Source organism: Fragaria vesca, linkage group LG1, assembly GCF_000184155.1.
Source record: "Fragaria vesca subsp. vesca linkage group LG1, FraVesHawaii_1.0, whole genome shotgun sequence".
Classification (NCBI taxonomy): Eukaryota; Viridiplantae; Streptophyta; class Magnoliopsida; order Rosales; family Rosaceae; genus Fragaria; species Fragaria vesca.
This window is the reverse complement of record NC_020491.1, coordinates 20,176,817-20,185,252: the sequence shown is the minus strand read 5'-3', so window position 1 is coordinate 20,185,252 and position 8,436 is coordinate 20,176,817.

Here is an 8,436-nt window from a genome sequence, read left to right as displayed (position 1 = left end):
CCCGCTTCCCGGCCGTCAGCTCCGCCTTCTTTTCTGGTTTGGCCAATCGAGCTTTAGATCAAGCAATCCGAGTTTTTTTAAGAAATTTTACGGTATGTTTTAAACCCTAAACTCTTCAAAGTTCAATAAAGTCGGGGGAGATAAAGTGTTTTCTCCCCTTCTCCATCTCCATTCTATGCTTGGGATTTTGTGTGTGCAGGTACCAAAAATCCCGGAATTTTATTCGCGGGTCAAAAGTGTGTTTGATCACTCTTGTTTCCTTGTCCGGGTTGTGTATGATCAACCCCGACCTATCACCGGATTGTGTTTGATCAATCCAAGGCCTTTTTCGGAATTATGTTTGATCAATTCGCGGCTTTTCCGGATTGTGTATGATCAATCCGAAGGACAAACCATTAAAAACCATCATTTGTGACCTCTATCGAGTCTCATAACAACTTGGTTTTGTATGCAAGAGCAATGTAACATTCTGGCTCCTTTGAGTTTTGACATACTCGATGCCTAAGGCGGATCTACGCTTGGTATATGTGGAACCTTTCATTGGAAAGGATTAAACCACATGTTTTGACCCCCAGGCTAACAAGCCTAGATGCCGAGATTTCATATCTCATGCGCTCAAAGTCTTTGAAATGCCACATCGACAAAAACCTTCAATGGCAATATGTGCAAAAAGTAATGACCACAAAGTACTGTGGAATGCACTCATGGAGCATTTTTTGAAACGTTCATATAACTCTACTTGTTGAGTTATTAGTCAAGTGGATTGCTTACCACCTTAATTGACTACATATTGTCGATGATCTTTTGTGGCATCATGATCCATAATCTTTAGCGGATTCGATCATCATCAAGTTCTCTAGGTCCTCCAAGTTGGTTTGGAATTACCAACGAGACTTGATTTTGATTATACAATTACAAACGAAAATTATATATACGCTAATGCGATAAACGTATTTGAGATTGTGTTCTAATGTGGGGACAACAATATGGGTCACGGCAACGGCAGAAAACGCCGTGCCGATGTCTAGAAAAAAAGGGGAGGTGTCACCGGCCCTAATGGCGACACTCCCGGTCTAGACACCAATTTATCAAAACTACTCACGTCAGCTTATGACAATGCAACCGTTGTGGATCTCCAGATCACTAGTTCAAGAGTTGTCGAGCTCTCCTTCAAATTATGAATGCATACAAAATGATACGAAAAATCAATATGAGTACAATAATGTCATCCTCATGATCACGAATTTCAAAGATTCGGATCCAGCTCTAGCTACCCATGACTTTGACGTCATTGGCTAGACATTGATTTTATTTCCAAGCTATATGTAATAAGGTGTAGTATCGACGTCCTTCATCTATTTGAGACCTCGATGTACTCACATTAGCAATAATGAATGCCATGAGAATTTTTTCGAAGTTATGAAACTATTCTCCTCTTATAGTTCATATTGATTTACAAACAAGATACACATTTTTACATCGTCCTTAGAATCATGGCATATTTACAATCTACATGATTAGATTGTGCCGTTTTAGTCTCTTCCAAGGGAAGATGACGCACGGCCTTGCATCCTCAAGGAGGATCGCCAACGTGTTTCCGGTTAAGTCTTCTACCCTATAGCGGATTTTCCATCATCAATTGTTCAACTAGGCTCATCCAAGCTCAGTGTGATGTCTTAGAATTGTCCAAAATTAAGGAGATAGTGGTTTCAAGTGTGCCTCGCACTACCGACCCTCCACGGACATGCCTGGTCATACTGACTTGGAGTTACCGAAAGCTTTTTATTTTGGATCCCCCTACGCTATTAAACTAATTGCCGTCTTGCAAAACACGTTGAAGACTTAGCAAAACCGGAAAATTATCATCATGATCGAATCCTCTAGGTCATCTGAGTTAGTTTATGTTCATGTCAGGGAGCTTTTGCTAACTAGTCAGAGAATTTACGACCTTAGAACGACCGAAAGGACTTGGTTTTGATCATACACACGTTACTTTTGGCTAAGGCAAAAGCCTACATGCCCCCTACAAACTTCATAGCTTCGAACATGCCAATTCTGCAAAAACCAGCAATTTGTCCCTTCTAGACAGTCAACTTCGTTTAAGCTTTGTGAACAGCTCCGGACGAACCAGACAGTGAGCTTTATATCATTGGAAAGCTCTACGAGTTTAGTTTTCAGAACTTCTCGCGGTTTGTCCATATCTATTTTAACGAAGAAGTTATGGCTGTTTCAGTGTGCAAAAGTCATTCTGCGTGGAAATTTTTATGTACTCTCGGAATTGCAGCTTTTTGTAGCCTCGTTTAATCCTCCTAAACAGTTCAAGTGAAACTATTTACTCGCCTATCTACTCCTTCTTGTAGATATGTCTCATAGAGACATTGAGTGCTTCGTAGATAGTAGAACTATCCACAACATTCTAAAGAACCAGCAACTATCTTTGGATTTTGTGCCTTTGTAAATCTTCTGTGACTACAATAATTGAATCATACCGGTCATTCAAGGATACGGTTTAGCTTGAATCTTAATGACTCATGGCACCATGATCAACGTCACATATGCCCTCTATGCATTGAGAGGCAACCGAACCATGTTGAGCTTTAAAGACATTCATGCTAATAGTTTTCATTTGAAAACACATTGTGAGAATGAACAAGAGTTCTTTTGTGTATACATTCTCATGAATGCGGACTGAAATCATCTGAGAGAAATTTATGAGTCAGTCTAGTGGATTGTATGTCACTATGATTCGAATATCGAATCACATGTTATCGCCAAACATGATATTTGGGACACGACTCATATAGGCTTTGGTTTGACCAAATCGGTCATTCTGGAAGAGACATAATGGTCCAAATTTTGAGAAATTCTCATGGACATCCACTCTTCCGCTCAAAACGAAGACATTTGGGATCTAGCTTCTCCATGAAGCATGATGGTGATGCCATGGTTGTAAATGGCGGCACCTGGGGGACATTGACGTCACCCGAACACGACTCCAACTTCCTGGAGGTTGTCCAGTCAATTCCTCAAGCAATTGAGGTGCACCGGTCTTCCCTCGATGTCACATTGGCCCCCTACAATACTCATTACTCGTTTTGAAAGTCTATTCTTTAGCTAAATTAGGAGTGAGACCTTTTTAGCCCCCTACAATGCTAAATAACACAAAAGTGAACATTCCATTCTTACATCAAACTATGTAGATAGATACAACCAACTTGCTGACACTTTTTTATGCTTAATGGTGTTGGTTGAAGTGTTAACACACTGGTCACGTGTTACACTATTATCTACTGTTTATGTTGCTTATACTTGTTTGCCTCAAAAATCACCTCGGCCGAAAAGAGAGGGCCGAGGGACTTGAAGGTACAATCGTTCTTCTAGTGTGCGCGGGCGTGCCAACTGACGGCATGTTGGCCAAGCGAGGTTTGGATGAAATTTTGTGCGTGATCTTGACTTCTAACCAAGCGATTGTAGGTCAAGGAATGAACCGTCTCGGCCGTTGAGTTCTCTTGCCTTTGTTGCAAGGACTTTCGGCATGTTCACCGGTAATTGTTCTATTTTTTTTGTTTTCTAATAAAGATTTGAGAGAAGTAAAGTGCCAAAATTGAAAGAGCAAGAATCTAAAGGCGAAAATTTAAATTGCATGAAACGTAAATTGCATGAAGTAATTGCAAGAAATTAAAGTGCATGAATTTAAAGATGCGGAAGAGAAATTGCATGAAAGTAAAGTGCAGAATGTAAAGAAAGCGATAAAGTACGGAATGTAAAGAAAGCGAATAAAAAGAAGAAGAGAACTATGCTAGAAGATGAACAAAAAGATTGATATTGTAGAGAATTAGTAGAGAATTTGAAGTGTTTGAGATTGTATTGAAGTGTTATTTGTGTTGGTCGGGGACCCTTTACAATGAGGTATATGTTTCATATATATACTATTACAAACACAAAAATTAAGGAAGAAGAAAACAATTAAATAAAATAAATATTTCGGTCTTAATGACCGAATCAAAGATATATTCTGTATTGCTTTCTCTTTAATCACACGTTTATTTCTTTCTTCTTGCGGCTTCGTTGGAATTGATTTGCTGATTATGTTGAAATTTCGGTCTTCAATTCTTCCCATTAGCCATAATGTTAATTTTTTGCCATATATCGCCGTTGCTTCAATATTTGATATGTGGTTTTAATACCAAATAATGAATCTCTGCAAATCTTAATAATGATGATAATGATAATTATACGAAATAATCGTAATAATTATCATTAAATGTTGTAAACTTCCTCGCAACCAACGGGTTCGGCCTAGTGGGCCGATGTGTAAAAAATAGGTACAAACATAGCCCCCCTAGTTCCTTGAGCATCGACTCGAGCCGAATGGTTAAGGAACTATTTAACAAGTTGGCCAAAAGAAGAAAGTAATATCAAAATAATTTAGGCCGTGATCATAGAAAAAATCTCGGCCATGCAATAATTACCTTTTGATCTCATTATGGAGGCGGACAACGATGCTTAATTGCGAATTTGGAAACTTCTTTGTTTTCGGCCTTCTGTTTAATATTTTTAAGGCCGTGAAGCGTCAAATTTGAACCCCATGCAATAAGTTCTTGATCTTCGGCCATTATGTAGGCCGAATTTTTATGCTTATATGCACTTAAATTATCAACTTCGGCTTCTAATTTAAATTGAGCTAATTGCGATTTTTCCAAGTCAGCTTTATTTCCAACAACCAAATCAAAACATTCAATTTCTTCAACTAATTGAAATTCTTCTAGATCACCTGAATAATTACTGTTGACATTGATATTTAATTCAGGCATGTGTGGATCTTCAAGCTTGGGTTCATCTTTCACAATTACGTTGGAATTATTCTCTTCATATTGGGTAGATGAATGAGGTAGATGAAAGACCATTGACATCATATATGCATGTTGTCATGGTCGATATTCTTCCTCATATTTTCTCCTCCTTTCCAAGTGCTCTACCTCATGCTTTCGCCAATCCTCTTCGAGTTTTTCTTTACGCCTTTGAAAATATTCATTCAACTCTTCTTGGCTTTTTTGGTAGCTTTCTTGGAAGCTTTCATTCAACTCTTCTTGGCTCTTTTGGAAGCGTTCATGCAAAAACTCTTTGTTCTTTTGTATACCCTCCGAAATTTTCCAACAATTATGTTGGTGATTCGAAACAAATTCGGGTTGTGTCGCTAGCGTTTGCGAATTCCATGTTGCATGGCTATTGAAATCCACAAAACTTGTGTATGTAGCATAACTATATCTCCCATCGACACCATATATATATTGAACTTGAGCCATTTAAATTCGGCTCGTAGAAACTCATTTGTGAAAACACCTAATACATTGGCGTCCCACTGGGCGTGCCAAAAGATGTTTGCTCAAAAATGGTCTAGGCCGAGATGAAGGCCAAGATCCTTGGCTACAAGTGTCCTTCTGTTGCGCGGGTGTGCCAACTCGTGGCCGAAACGGCCAGGCGAGGTTTTGATTGATGTAGTATGCCTAATCTGACTTTTTCAAATAATTGTAGGCCGAGGAAGGAACCCTCTCGGCCGTTAGGTTCTGGTGCCTGTGTTGCAAGGACTTTCGGCTAAGCGTCGCCAGGATCCTCGAATACGTTTACTTCTTGGGTGAATTCAAATGTTTAGGTGACTGGCGAGAGATCTATCGGGTGGAGATACTCGCAAATCACAGTGAACATGAAGATGAAGCGGACTCGGTTGTTGTAGCATTGTGATGTGATGTGTGTGTGAACAACGAATCGCATTGACCCAGTCCGGACTGGCCGAAAGAGATCAATGGACGAAATTTCTATGTTACAAATACTCCTATGTGCGATTAATAAAGTGCATGAATATAAAGAACGAGAAGATTAAAGTGCGAGAATGTAAAGAACAAGATAATTAAAGTGCAGGAATGTAAACAACTGAATTGAAAATAAAACAAAGAAAGCAAAGAAATAAATCTAGGTTTGAAGTTGATAGGAAAGGTAAAGTACCTAAGCAATAGAGAGATAGTTTGTGTGAAAAGTTTGTGTATTGATTTGTTTGAGTGGTGCAGAACCCTTTACAATAAGGTATATGTTTCCTATATATACTATTACAAACACAAAAATTAAGGAAGGAGAAAACAATTAAATAAAATAAATATTTCGGTCTAAATGACTGAATCAAAGATATGCTCTGTATTGCTTTCTCCATAATCACACGTTTATTTCTTTCTTCTTGCGGCTTCGTTAGAATTGATTTGCTAATTATATTGAAATTTTGGTCTTCAATTCTTCCAATTAGCCATAATGCTAATTTGTTGTCATATATCGCCGTTGCTTCAATATTTGATATGTGGTTTTAATACCAAATAATGAATCTCGACAAATCTTAATAATGATGATGATGATAATCATATGAAATAATCGTAATAATTATCATTAAATGTTGTAATCTTCCTCGCAACCAACGGATTCGGCCTAGTGGGCCGATGTGTAAAAAATAGGTACAAACAATACTTCTACGGGATCACTACCCATTCTTTAACGAAGTTTATCGGGATGTAAGTTGAAGTGTCTTGTACCCTATGTTCACACGCAATACGGTCTTACCGAGGCTACAACTAAGCAACTTTAGCTTGTCGCTCGAACATTATTGATGCGCACCAATCTTTCTTTTGCGTCTTGGGGCTATGCAATATTTACATGCAGCTTTACTATTCATCTACGACCCACCATCATTGAATATTGTTGTACTACAGCTCGTAACTGTGTACGAGGATTGACACAAAATTGCAATCCTTGAGCTCAAACAAGATTGAAACGGATCTCCAATCTTTAAGCTCGGCTAGATGTTATTTCTAGGTGCCAAATCACATTGCCACTACATACAATGATGGGTCACTTGAGATGAATAAGTTTAGGTTGGATATAAACCTCCACCTATAATCTGCTTATGTAGAAACCTTATCAGGCGATCTCATTCACCGCTAAATTGCGGATTGTCACTTTGATTAGACAATATTCCCGCCGTTAGGAGGAGATAAGAACATAAGTGTTCAAGTGGAATGACGTGAATTGTGTGGTTTGTCCCCACTAAGTCTCATCTTGATCCCAAATGCTTAAAGTGTTAAAGTGACGAAATCACATGCTGCAAATATGTCTGCAAGGATTGATGTTCTATCAAGAGGACATGGCCCGACCAAAAGGTGTTGGTCTTGACGCCATCACCATGGATGGTGATATAGTATGCCATATAGTGGCAAAATTGGTGTCACAAGGCTGTGTGGCTCCCCAAAGGGAAGGAGGCCCTTAGGTTCGATATATTCTCGCACTAGTAAGAAAGCAAGCTTAGCACAACCTGATCCATTGATCAGTGATACTCGAATCTGTCTCATGAAGTCTGAATTGTGATTATCGTTGAGGGACGCCTCAATGTCAAATCCAATCCATATAGAGATCTCTACAAATATTACACTAGTGTACATGAGGACGTGAGATAATGAGTCTATTATCGAACCACCCTTCATTGATGGATATCAACTCAGTTGATTGGCCTAATGGAAAGATGCGATCCAGCATTAACAAAGAGATAGGTCATTGGGCAGGTGATGCCGACACCGCAAGCTAAACCCTATCAACTATGTTTTTATTAGATAGCGTAGTGAGAACAAGAGCTTAGACTCACCTTATAGCGCAAGGGCTCTCACTAACACGCATTAGGATCGACTACGATGAGATATGCTTTCCTAATAGATGTCATTGAACTCCACTACTTTGTCAGTTTGGTAGTTTCTGAATAACTGAACATGCAGCTTATGAATGTGGTCATAATAACATCTTTATGGGATCAGAGATATACATGAAGGTCTTAAACGGACTTCATTCATCTAAATCAAGTGGCTCCAGAGCACAGGAGCATGTGTTTGCTAAAGGTATTGAAACGCACATGGACTCTACTTGATTTGTAAGGGATATGGTGAATAATGCATTTGCATGTTCATTCCGGATTTACATGGACTCTTTATGGATCAAGAGATGCCAATATGTATCAACATCCGAAGAAAAAGATATTGGGAAGACACGGTCTCGATAAGGCACTCGATGACTGTATTGATGATGATTTTCCATCAATCGGCTTAGGCACTCTATAACTAGTGAGGCCTACATATATTCCCATGATTAGTCAAAGTCTTTGCTCTAAAGAGAGATCCGTTGTTTTGTCTAAAGTAAGATGACAAATATGTGTTGAGAGATGAAGCTCTCATCTAAGTACAATAAGACGCATCAATGTACTCAACACAATACGAAAGACTTGACATCTCATTTGCTATGAAAAGTTGTAAAGCTAAGTGTAGCTATGTGCCCACACAACGCCAATGTAATGGTAGTAACTCCTTTTTCAATACTTAATGGTATGAAAGGTTGAGGCTTATTCTATCCCTA